Below are 14247 nucleotides of genomic sequence, written 5' to 3' on the forward strand. Positions count from 1 at the left end.
CTGCGTCAGGGTTTGCTGCAACTGCCGCTGCTGCTAGTAGTACTGCTGCTAGTAGTACTGTTACTGCTGTTGCTGCTGCGGTTGTCATTGCGCGTTGCACGTCGCATGTAGTCGTTCTTGCGGGAATAGCAAAGCTCCTACATCGATGAGAGAACAGGAGTAGTATATGCTCAGGAGTATTTCGCCGAAGAGTCGCTGAGAGAAGAAGGTCGCACAATAGGAAGGAAACATGCCAGGACGATTTATCGACGTGCTACTATCAAAATTCCTTTGAAAATTTCACTCATCCTCGGACAGGACCACACACACGCTCTCTCTCTCTCTCTCTCTCTCTCTCTCTTTCCCTCTCTCTCTCCCTTTCTGTCTGTCTCATGCTCGAAATTTCGTTGTATGTCAGATGTTTTCCATTTCATTCAGGAGAGGACGAATCTTGGAAAGAAACGAGGTCCGAGATGGGTCGATCACAAAAGAGGGTGAGAGATGGGAGGCGAATCGTTTCACCCGTTATTGATCGAAAACGCGGGATGAGAGAGAGAGAGAGAGAGAGAGAGAGAGAGAGAGAGCGGAGAAGGCATTAGGAATCGTTTGGCGCCGATAGGATGATTTCGTAAATCGTACGTCTGACTATGCCGTTACGCGAATTCACGGAATTACCGGCGGGAGTCCGTTAGCATTTTATTCTATCCGGAACGGGATCGAGCACATCCGAGAGAACTAGACCGTTTTTCGCCGAATCGACGAGGAAAGAGAATAAGAGAGAAAGAGAGAGAGGTGGAGATGAAGAGGGATAAAGTAGAAGGGGTGGCTTTAGTCAGAGGTTTTTCCATGAAACTTTCGTCGTCGCGTTACAAACGACGCTTTCCGATGTCCAATCCGTCCGATCCGGATTTGCCGGCAATTTGTTTCGTTTTAACGCATTAGAGATTAATTCTGTTCGCCGCCGTTTTCTACCTTTCTATTTTGTCGAGAACGTGTGTTCTGGTTCTCGCGTATAATTCGCTCGTTAACGATAAAACAATTCTTTTTACGGTTGATAAACGGCCCGTGTGTGTTCACGCAGAAACACGTAATTATTGTCGAGAACCGTTTGGACGTTCATGTATTTTATTTTCTATATAATCTATATATCTATATAAATATATATATATATATATATATATATATATATATATATTACACAGGCATCTATACATCTCTATAGCAATCTCTATTTCTCTCGATTTTCGCGGATGAAGAGTATGTACGAGGAGAATTTTGTAATGGACACTGATTTTCTTCTTTACAACGCGCCCGAAATGCTCGTTGATTCGAATAGCTCGAAACGAACGAGAATACATGGAATGGATGTATGTATGTGTCTATGAATGTACCCGCATATTTATAGATACGTACGAGAGTGAACATTGCAAATCGATGTAAAAATAAAAAGATGTAACGAAAAAAGAAAAAATAAATAAATAGATAATACGAAACCAAAAAAGAAAAAGGAAGAAAATAAATTGTTACGATAATTGTTATATTACTCGGTTTACGTGACGTTAAAATATATGCCATTTCATGATAATCATAGAACTCACCATCTTATTATAATATTTCTATCTTGGTCGAATTAAATTTCACGAATAAATAAAATTTACGAAAGGAAACTACTATATAAGTTTAAATAAGATGAAGAAAAGACAACGTGAAGGAGGTGTAAACGATCGCGTAGAAGTTTAGAAGCTGCTCTTGGATAGGAGCCATTTCGTAATTGCATAATCTTTCTGGCGTCTAGCCTGACAAAGGTCTGATAGTTCTAATAGACTCTACACGTTCCTGGATATACACGCCCTCTTAGTGTCTGTGTCCAGCATCCTCTGGCTTACCTGTATACGCGAACACATACGATGCGGCCAGCGACCCTTAATGGCTTTAGCAAATGCACGCGTATCAATGGTATACCGTTCTGTGTTTGCATGGATCGTTCGATATACGTGGCGATATACACAGAGAGACAGAGACACAGAGAGAGAGAGAGAGAGAGAGAGAGAGAGAGAGAGAGAGAGAGAGAGACAAGAGAATGTACGCGTACAAAGAACATGATGCAGCGTGAAACGACAGCTATCACTGAAATAGAGTCGAAAACCATAGAAGATCCTTTCATCTATTTCTCTGGTATCGTGCTTTGCGTTCATCCCTAAATTTGTCTTTTGAAAATTGCTTTTTACACGTCGATCAATTGAAACGAACACCGTATAATAGTACAGACGTGCATATCGTAAACCGTTTCATTCTAGAAAGAAAAGTACGGTTAGAATGAAAATTAAAGACCAATAAAGGAAATTTTCTTTTATTTCTGCAATGTTTGCAATTATATATTTTTCTTTTTCCTTTCCTCCTTCTTCCTTCTTCTTTTTTCCTTGTTCTTTTTTCCTTTACGTTACATCCATCCAACGTTAACGAGAAATGAAGAATTATGTAGGAGTTGCTATTTCCTTATACTTATATTGAAATTAAAATTCCCAGTATTCACTCGAAGCTCGTTCTCGTACTCCCCCGCGATAAACATAAATTTTAGTCCGTGCCGAACATTATCCAGGGCTGACGCATCGGAGCACATGAAATACTGTAAAGGAGAACATCCTATATATATTACTATATATACATAAATGTAATATATATATATATATATATATATATATATATAAATAGGTAGGTATGTATCTATGTACGTATATATGTATACATTGACGCATACGTACCAGATAGGTTAGATACATATTTACCCATATCAGTCGTAGATGGAGAATTAGGGGAGAGGCATAGAACTCGTCGATATCGTGCATGCACAGAGCAGAGTTCCATTGAAGAAATAAATTTAACAAGCTTGCCTGCCAGGTGGTAGCCGCACGGTCTTCGACCTAGCAACTCACCTCCTTCGACTTCGACGTATACGATACGCGACCTATGTGGGGTTAAATGCCGTGCAGCCTTGTTGCAACCTGCAGCTCGAGGTAAAGAAAGGAAAAAAAATAATAGAAAAAAAGAAAAAGGGGAGGATAGGAGAGGGATAAGGAAGGGAAGAGATAGGGCGGTAGACCGGGTACGAAAAAATAAGGGTTGTCTTTTGCACCGTGCAAGAAAGCAAACGAGCAGCCAGACTTTTCTTCACGGATGATAGAAAAAGAGAGAAAGAGAGAGAGAGAGAGAGAAAGAGAGAGAGAGAGAGAGAGAGAGAGAGAGAGAGAGAAAGAGAGATAGAGAACCGGATCGAAAGGATCAACGTTGAGACTGGTCATGGTTTTCTCCTTTGAACAGGCTCTTGGCGACCTGGTGCCAAGTTCGAGGGCATAGACCGGACACATGTAAGAGACACGGCTCGTGCGTGTCCGGAACTTCCAAACAGCGCGACGTGTCCTTCGCTCTCGCTTTTTATTTCTTTCCGCTACATGGCTCATTCCCCGTGAGAGCCGGATTATGATCTCGAGAGGGGGAGAGAGAGAGAGAGAAAGAACTAGCGAAACGTGTGAACGATTTATGTCGTCTCCTCGGAAACTCGGCGCAGCTTTAGGATGCTTAGTCGTCGAGATAAACGATGAGACATTCGTGAATGTTTTCCCCCGAAAAGTCCGTTCGTTTTTGAGCACGAAAAGAGAATGGACCCCTAAGCAGATGCGAGAATACTATTCGCTCGCTAACATTTTTCTTCTCATTTTTTTCTTCCCTCTTCATTCTTTGTTTTCTTCATTCTTCTTTCTTTTTTCTTTTTTTTTTTTTTCCTTTTCCATAATTCTTACGAGAATTGTTTCCGGTTAACGTGTTAAGAAATAACTTTCCATAGATATATACATATATATATATATATTTTCTCTGTTATTTACTTAGCTACACCTATCTAGGAAAATTCAATAACGCAAACGTTTCCCATTCGAAATATGTAATATATTATGCACCTTTGATATTTGATATAAGCGATTTATAAATGACATATCCATCCGAAGAAACATTATCTCGGTGGGTCGTCGTGATCGAACTGACGCGTTTCTTTTTCGCAAAACGAGATACTTCTAACGGAATAAGCCTCGCGTATATTTATTGTACACTTGTACCCAGCTGCTTCATCCTCTCTCTCTCTCTCTCTCTCTCTCTCCTTCTATCTCTATCTCTCTATCTCTATCTCTCTATCTCTATCTTTATCTCTCTCTCTCTTTCTCTCTGTCTATCTCTCTTTTCCTCTCCGTCAATTCACATTGGAAAGTGTTCCGTCGGTAAATGCATCTGGATGTGAGCCAAACGGATACACGTGTGTAATATTATTGTGCATTGATTTTCCGCCATCCAGTCGTCGTTTAGTCAAATTTCTTCATGGATGGCTTGCGAGGCGTTCGCGCGGGCGCATTTCAACGTGTTTCCTCTTTTGATGACTATTCGTCGACGAGTACCAAAAGGTTGGATCCTCGAGACGACGATGACTCTTCGTAAGCTTTTAAAGTGTATAAAGAGAGGGAGAGAGAGAGAGAGAGAGAGTAAACCGACGAACTCCAATGCCGTTAAGTTCCATTTTAACATCTGAGTTTATCTGTAATATATAAACGGACGAAGGATTAGATCAATAAATTACAACGTGATTGTTAAGTCTTTCTATCTTCGTGGATCATTTTTAAGTCGAATTGGATCAACGAACGGATATACATAGATATATCACCAATATATATACTGCAAATTACTTGCGCCATCGACTCGAACAGAATTCTTTTGTATGTTTACGAGTATCGAAGTAGAAATGGAAGTAAAAGTAGAAATGAAATAAGAAGGAGGAAAGGAGAAGGAGGAAATGGAAGTAGAAGAAGAAGAAGAAGAAGAAGAAGAAGAAGAAGAAGAGGAAAAAATATAAAAGAAGAAGTAGAAGAGGAAGAAGAAGAAAAAGGGGAGAAGAATCATGACGATGAAAAATCTACAAGTATGTTACAACTAGACTCGCCATTATTTCGCCGGTGTTATATAACGCTTACGATATCTTCACAGAGCTATGAACGATAGACGAAGAGTCGCCGGTCATTTTCGTGGATTGATCCATAAACATCTAACGACGACGTGGCGACGCCTAATGGCGTAACGCCGTAGACTTTGCGATCGATCGGATATTTATTTCGATATGTCTAAAAGAATTACAAGCCGATTTGAAGGAGAACAATGCGGTAAAGGGAGAAGGGCCGGCGATTGGACCGGGGAGATGGAAGGTGGGGGAATAGAGAGTGGATGTTTAATATGTTATACTTTGAAAAGCCTCAGATCGTACCAAAGATTTCGTATACTCTTATCGTATTATCGAAACATAGATAGTAACGATCTCAAACGCACGATAGCGCTCGATGATCCTTCGAAGGGATATAGAGGGCAAACGGAATATCGGTACTCGAACGGACCACAAAGGGACGGTAATCTACGACGACAGGATGATATCTATCAGGCATTTCCTTCGATGACCAAACGCGACTTTGTGCGACAAACACGCCTACGTGCTTATGTATCATACGATATATATATATATACATATATATATATATATATATGTGAGAGAGAGAGGTAAATATATATATATATATATATATATATGTATATATATATGTATATATATAATGTATATAGGTAGATAGTAACGTATGTAACTACGTTGCGGTTGTAGAGTGGGGTAGGTATATACGGCATCCATTGGATAAAATCCATGACGAAGTTCGAAAGCGATTCTAAGAAGCCGCCTCGTATCGCGTGGGGTGGTTCTCGGTAGTTTAGCCCCGCGATTAGTCACCCCCCCGCCCTTTGCCCGAACTATACCCCTTATATCTTTCCTCCTTCGCGTTCCGTATTGTATATGGCGTAGGAGCTCCCTCTTCTTTCGTGACTCACTGACGGAAATTACGATCGATCGTACGAACGAACGAAGAAAAAGAAGGAAGGAAGGTCGGTAGGCAGGCAGTCAGGCAGGCAGGCAGGCAGGCAGGCAGGCAGGCAAGCAGGCAGGCTAGTCAAAAGGGGGAAGGAGGGGTCCTTCTAAGGGGCGGGAGGAGGAGGCGGGGTGTAAAGGGGATGTTGGCAGGGTGTACGAGGGATAGCAGCGAGCGAAAGGAAGGTGTCCTCCTCCTATCGTAAATGCGTTTACGAACCCGATGACACTGGATGACGGAGCTTCCGCAGCGAAATTTATTCTCACCACGCGTTCTCGTCCCGTTGATCTCGTTAGATCCTTCGACGATGGCGTTGATCGTCTCTCTCTTTCTCTATGTCTCTTTCTCTCTCTCTCTCTCTTTCTCTTTTTCTCTGTCTCTGTCTTTTTCCGCTTTCTTTCTTCCCTCTCTCTCTCTCTCTCTCTCTCTCTCACAATGTTTCTCTCCTTTTTTCTTTTCCTTTTACTCTCTCTTTTTTCTTTTGGCCTTCTCGCTTCCAAGAGCCCGCACTAGAGTCGATACTTAACTCGAAAATTTCGTCAATTTCGGCCAATTCCTAGGCGGGAATCTTCGGCAGGCTGATCCAACGAGAATCACCGAGACACGACGTCCTTGTTTCTTCGACGTTTTTCGATCATTTTTTTCTCTCTCTTTCTCTCTCTCTCTCTCTCTCTTTCTCTCTCTCTCTCACTTTTTCTTTCTCTTCCTACTGTCTGTCTTGTTCTCTTTTGTATGCCACGACGCGGAAAGAAAGACGAAGAATTCTTGTTTCTCGTGCAAGACGCGTCCTACGTCTTTTGAATCTAGTCTTTGCTCGAAATGATGATAAAGCGAGAGAATGGTGCTGGAATATTTACGCGAATGCTCTTTCCCTTAGTATAGTAGTGAACGGGAGGCTTTCGTTTAACGCCAAAGAAGACATTTTGTAAAATGCCATCTCTTTCTTCGAGATGCCAGTCAATGTGTTTAATGTTCTATTAGCTTTTGAAATCGCAGCTTTTATGTACCTCTGATAATTTTGAGAATCGAATTAGCGTCAAATACGAGAACGACAACGACGATGATGAAAACGAGAAAATCGATGACGATTAAGACGACTACGACGACGAATGATAAAAGTCGTTTTCGCGAGAGATTGTTTTTATTAGATTATATTCGTTCGATCGTCTAGAAAAACAGTGGATGATCTTGCTAGGATGATCGTAGAAGGTACGAATAAACAGGGAAAGTCACATGCGTTATAGGGATATATATATATATATATATATATATATATATATATATATGTCTGTCTGTGTATGTGTGTGTGTGTGTGTACGGATTATAGTAAGTGGATTTATTTTCTGAAAATTGTTCTCTCTCATCGAAATAGCGAGAGCTCACCTCATAGCCAAACTAAACATCACGTTCGAGCCTCAATTCAGCCATAGCCGCGTTCTCTTCTTCTTCTTCTTCTTCTTCTTCTTCCTTCCGCTCGTTTCCGATGACAGGAGTAATTACATTTTTATGTTGTTCCGACACAGGGCAGTACGTGACTCGAACGAGATCAATTTGTCCCGTAACCCCGTCGCGTTTCCAATGGTAAATGTTATTTACTCGGAATAACGTCGGACGAGAAAGTAAGGAAGAAAGGAAAGGAATGAAAGTAAGAAAGAAAGAAAGAAAGAAAGAAAGAAAGAAAGAAAGAAAGAAAGAATAAAAGAAAGAAAGAAAGAAAGAAAGAAGGAAAGAAAGAAAGAAACGTAGAGACGAAATAACGAAATGCAATTGTACCGATAGAAACGATGCGATGTACGAGCTATCTTTTCTCTCTCTTTTTCTTTCTCTCTCTCTCTCTCTCTCTCTCTCTTTCTCTTTTTATCTGCTTTTTTCTCTCTTGTACGTTTAACTTTTATTTAAATATAATATATTCTATTTAAATCGTTATTTAATCTGTCAGTCATTCTATCTCTTGTTTATTGGAACCCTTTAACGACTACGCGTTTGATATTTGATTCAATGAATTCGATTGAACAATTGCTGAATAGAAAATTGAACAAAAGGATGGATATTATAGTTAACGATTATTATCAATAGGGAAAAAAAAATATCGTCGATATTAATTGTAATCTTATATTTTTGACTGTATAATAGTTAACGTAAAATTTCTCTTACAATGAGGATTATTAATTTATCGATTCTAAGCATTCTAGCAAGTATGAATTTGTGCCGTCGATACGAATTAGAACAGTCAGGAGCGCATCGGACTCGGCTTTCGGAAGCGATCATCGCCGATGCTTAACGCAACCTACTCTCCTTATATATATGTATGTATATATGTATGTATGTATGTATGCATATATGTATGTACATCGTGTATATCGGAGTTATGCGCAGGATCGATCGATCGATATAACGATCGATACAACAATGATCGATCGATTGATAGATCGATTGATCGATCGATCGATCGATCGATCACTTTGAACGTTAAGCCCGAAAGGCCGACAGGCTTTAAGTGGATCGTTCATAATCCGAGAAAGGTCCAAGCATCGAACGATTTAGCGTGCGATCTCGCGTATCAGAATTTGCTACATCCTCGACGATTTTCCAATCGGATCGGCTGACATTATTGATTCTCTCTTCGTTCGGCTCTTAAACTCGTGAAGAGATAGATAGATAGATAGATAGATAGATAGATAGATAGATAGATAGATAGATAGATAGAGAGAGAGAGAGAGGGAGAGAAAGAGACAGAGAGTGTCTCGAAGACAATCCCTGTTAAAGGAGTAACACGAAAGAAGAACCATGTTACTCTCTGCCATTAATGAAGATGAACGGTACATCGTTATTAATTATCCTCGACCATCTCCCTCCCGAATGTTAGTAATTATAACTAATGCACCAAGTGAAATTAATAAAATGCGTGAGAACTTTGTACATTCATTTAAGTCTTCGGTGGTATCGCCGAGTCTCAGGCGCCCGGAACAAATTAATTTTCACTTTTGCACACTATCTTAGGATACGTATAGAAGGCGCGAAGAAGTTTTTCGTATCACGATTAAAGATCGGTTTAATTGTCTTTTTAGGAATAGTTAAATGTCTATATAAATCGATGAGAACGTTTTGAACAGAACGTATCAGAATATGTATATATATATATATATATATATATATATATATATATGTATATATTGTATGTAAACGCGGCATATTGTCGATGGACAAATTCGAGGTAAAAACTTTTTACTACGAATGAGTGCGTAAATTTTTTTTATCAAGACGTTGATCTGTGATTATTCAACGTAAGCTTTTAAGAAAGAGAGAGAGAGAGAAAAAGAGAGAGAGAAAGAGATGATGATAGATAGAGATATAGAGAGAGAGCGCGAGAGCGAGAGAGAGAGAGAGAGGACGAACTATCTTCTTAGTATCCCAAGAGACATACATAGTCGACTATGAGAGGCGTGAAAGGTTGAAGGACTCTAAGCGTGAAATCTTCCTCTTTCTCTTATAAAGAGAGAGAGAGGGAGAGAAAGGGAAAGGAAGAGGAAGAGGGAGAAAGATAGCGACAGAGATAGAGAGATAGAGATTAGGCTGTTCCTGTGGCAAAAGAGACGAGAGAATATAACCGTGGAGGTATAGCAGAGAGATAGGAGGATTCGTGCGAGGAAGAAGAAGAAGGAATATCCGCGTATGGCGAGCATTTGCGGAGTTGAGTAGCATCTTGAGTTATTCAAGAAAGTCAGCTTAGCGTGGCCGGTTCTCCTCTTCACTCGTACCCGAGCTTGTTATCTTGTGTTGTATTCTCGGTACAGTAGTTCCTTCTCTCGCGTTGATTTTCTTCTCTCGTTATGGATTAGAATGGATCTTCTTTCCTCGTCTTCGTTCGTTTTTACGACCTTTCCTCGATGATATTAACAAAAGTAACCAACCGGTGATTCTTCTCTCTTTCCCTCTCTCTCTCTCTCTCTTTCTCTCTCTCTCTCTCTCTCTCTCTCTCTCTCTCTTTCTCATTCGTATCGATGAAACGAAACGAATAAAAAAGGAAAAGGAAAGTGGAAGAGGAAGAAGAAGAAGATGAAAAGGAGAGGGAAAAGAAAAGAAAAGAAAAAAGAATGAAAAAGAAAAGAGAAAAGAAAAAAAAAAGAAAAGGAAAGGCATTCCCCTTCGAACACATTGCTTCCCTTAACTTAAAATAGTCTACGCGTCGGCATGCATCGTTCTTTCGAGCGGGTTTCCCTTCACTTCTCCCTTTTGCGCTTCTTTCACCATCCACACGATCTTCTCCTTCCATTTTACTATACATATATATATATATATATGTACACATACATATATGCATGTATATATATATATGTATATAAGGTACTGCTTCTCTTGGACGACCTTCGCGTCGCCTTCTCTTGTCGAACTTCCGAGCGAGAAACGAGAAAGTATAAGAGGTACAGGTTGTCTGTGCACACACCCCGTGCACACACCCGTCTCGAGACGACTATGTTTTTATTCAATGGAAATAAATAACACCCTTTTTATTACTTCCCTATTTAATCGTCTCTCTTATAAATCGTATATAAGCGATACGTCGAAATACAACGAGATAAATAATTACGACTCCGTAATAAGATAAGATATTTCGAGATATATACGTTGAAATATTTCTTCATTAATTAGCGCCACCCCTATTCGATTTTCTACCATTAAACTGAGCGATACACGTGAAAATGAATGATCCATTGATATTCAATTGCACCTATCTATGCCATTTTTTTTCATTTCGCGAGATATGCATCGAAGTAAGATTCTATTTCATTTTGTTACAGAAAGGTTAAACGTGTAAATTTTTACGCGAAAGATACACAGCTAACTCTCTCATCCCCCTTTTGCTTTACCCTCCCTCTCTTTGCTTTTTCATCCAGTCTCTCCTCTCTCTCTCTCTCTCTCTCTCTCTCTCTCTTTCTCTATTTCTCTCTCATTCGCTCGTCCGCTCATCCCATGGCCTTTATATTCCCTCTCGGTCCATCCGGCACCGGCCACTCTCGCATTTACTCGTAGCAGTAGCAGCAACGGTGTCAACGGAGTAACCGAACCACTCGGTGCTCATGAAGAGGAGAGAGAGAGAGAGAGAGAGAGAGAGAGAGAGAGAGAGAGAGAGGGAGGGAGGGAGGGAGGAAGAGAGGAAGAAAGAGAGAAAGAAAAAAGAGAGAGAGAGAGAAAGAAAAAGAGAGTTGAGGGAAGGGTGAAGAGGAGGAGAAGAGGGGGGAATAGAAAGGGATGGAGAGACGACAACGAGGCTGCACACGCAATAGAGATGGATAGATAGATGGAAAGAGAAAGAGAGAAAGAGAGAGAGAGAGAGAGAGAGAGAGAGAGATAGATAGAAAGAGAGAGAAGGTAGATAGTACACAGAGTATAGAGAGAAGGATGGAAGAAGAGAGGAGAGGAGACGAACCGCGTCTTCATTATGCTAATGCCGTGCAACTACAGCTGACCGTGGCCAAAAATAGATGTAGATATCGTGGGATGCTGAGTCGAAACCTCGAGGGGGTTTTTAGCCGTCCTTCTCGCGCTATCTGGCCTTCTTCCTCTTCGTTCGCGCGCGCGGCGGCAGTGGCGTTACGTCTGTTTCTCGATTCGAGAGATTCCCCGGTACAATCCTGGAATGAAATGGTTCCGAGGGTGAAGATCGAATCGCTTTTTCCCTATTCGTGCTTTACACCGTTGAAAATTTCTCTTCTTTCTCTCTCTCTCTCTCTCTCTCTCTCTCTCTCTCTCTATCTCTATCTAATCTATCTATTTAACTATCTTTCTTTTTTCATCTTCTCCTTCTTCATTCTTTTTTCCTCTCTTTTTCTCTTTACTCTTCTATTCTCCTATCACCTTTCATCTCTCTCTCTCTCTCTCTCTCTCTCTCTCTCTCTCTTTTACTCCATTTTCTCCGACGTTTTTTCCTTTATAAAAGACACGCTCATTAGCCTCACCTTTGGCATCAACCGCAACGATTTTAAGGGGAAGCTTTTTTAGCCTTCCTCCCGAAGAGCAGGAAGAAGAAGGAGGAGAATGTGGAAAAGGAGATGAAGAGGTTCGAGATGCCGAATGGTTTTACTGTACTTCGTGTAATATGATTTCCGCTGCGGTCGAACGAAAACAGTGTATATATAGTTTTCCCTCGTGTATTTTGGATGTAGTAGAGTATATATATATATATATATATATATGTATTCTACTATATTGGTATATGTGTATACGTTTTGTCCACGTTTACTGAATATACTTACACGTAGGAGAGTCAATGGCTGATAATTAAGGTTTTTGGCCATTTCAATGACAATAGAGTATAATACGGCGAATGCTTTACCATATTAAGGTGGCATCCCGCAGAGAAGATATCACGAGATAATTCTATTCGTTTGATACGCCGCGTACATATTACGTATAAAAGGTTAGGATTACCGTAAAACGTTTTTCCTTCCAATACGGCCAGGCCCGCCGTTCCCGTTCCGTTAGCTTCATTCGGGATTTGCCCTCGTTTGCTTTCAATGGCGAATATGTTAATTACACTTTAAACGTGAACAGGAAATGTTGCATAATATTACTCCCCCCGGTAACAGAACAGGGAGTACACGTTGAATCTCGCTACGTTTCATCATTTTGGAATCTTATTCATAATATTACTGGCGAATGAAGCTAAATGTATGTATATATAATTGTGTATCTGTGTGTGTGTAAGTATCTATGTATAATATCTATATAAATACATACGTATATCTATGTATATGTACGTGAACCGGCCATTTTCGGTGGTAGACTTTTGGAATCCGGTTTGTGAAAAACGATGAGTATATTCCATCGTGGTATGCCGCGACTATAATCATAAAAATTCATCTGCGTTTAAATCGGATAAAAAAAGAAAGGGAGAGAGAGAGAGAGAAAAGAGAGAGGATAAGAGAAAAGAGAAAGAAAGGACTCGTTATAGAAAAGCATCGAGATAGCATGGATACATAAGTCGGGGTAGGACAAAAACTCGATGAACGTTATTTAGAAATTTGCGATAAAATTATATAATAAATAAAAAAGTTGGCTATTAAATAACGAAATGTATCGGCTCTCTCTATTTTTTTTTTTTTTTACCGCCGAATGCCGTCTTTCGAGAACTATAAATCGTTCGATAAAAGCATACTCGTATGAACGCGCGGTCAGAAAAGCCAACGGAGTCAAAGGGAGAATCGTTCTTCGCAAGTACTCGCTTCTCGTTTCGTTGGACTTTCTTCTTCTCTCTCTCTCTCTCTCTCTTTCTCTCTTCCTCTATCTCACACACAGAGACACATAGCATATATAGACATACCTATACTCCTTTCCTTCTTTTTACGTTACCGTAACATCCATAATGCACGTATACGCGTATGTTGCAGATACAACATAGACGTGTACCCATCGAAAGTAGTAACAATATCTCGGAGGCATGTCGATAGAAGCGACGAGATTCGAGAGTATAGTTACGAACGTACGTAGGGTAGGTATGTATCTTTGTATGGAAATGCATATATATATATATGTATGTATGTGTGTATATGTGTGTAGCTACGCCCTGAAAAGATCGAGTAAAAGGCAGAAAGAGAGAAGAAACGATAGCGCGGGGACGGGGAAAAGATAGGCGACGGGCGGCCGGTCGTAAAGAAAAGAAGGAGAGAAAGAAGCGTAATGTAGTGAGTCAGCAGTTTTTGTTAAAAATTTATTCGGTTCAGCTTTGCGAGAAATATCACCTCGTGCTCTCTCGACGTTCCGTATCACACCTTTAACGGCTGCTTCTCTCTCTCTCTCTCTCTCTCTCTCTTTCTCTCTTTTCGTCTATCTATCTATCTATCTATCTATCTATCTATCTATCTCTTTCTAACATCCAAGCCACCTCGTCTCTACACCATCTTCAGAATCTTTCTACTCTATCTATCTTTCCCTTCTTTCTCTGGATATTACATGGCAAAGTCTTGCTAGAGGGTCGATCTCGAACGCGCGTAATTCGCAAACTGTCCATTCATTTTTCAACGTTACAACAAAGTTATATGCACGTTTCCTAGAGACAAATAATTTCTATTCCATAAGGATCAACCCCTTCAGTAGCATCGAATTATGTGGATATACGTATACGTTGCTTATACCGTAGAGAAATAGATAACGTGGAATACGCAAACTTGAGTAATCTCTCTTTCTCTCTCTCTCTCTCTCTCTCTCTCTCTTCTTCTTCTTCTCTCTAGGATAAGAGGTTCGAGTGAGCGTAAACGTTTCTCGTTTCGTTCGATCGATCTTTGAAATTTCGCCGCTCGAATTCCGTCGTACTTAACTACGTCTA

This window comes from Vespa mandarinia, chromosome 1 (genome assembly GCF_050613455.1).
Source record: "Vespa mandarinia isolate Hongniang chromosome 1, ASM5061345v1, whole genome shotgun sequence".
NCBI classification, from domain to species: Eukaryota; Metazoa; Arthropoda; class Insecta; order Hymenoptera; family Vespidae; genus Vespa; species Vespa mandarinia.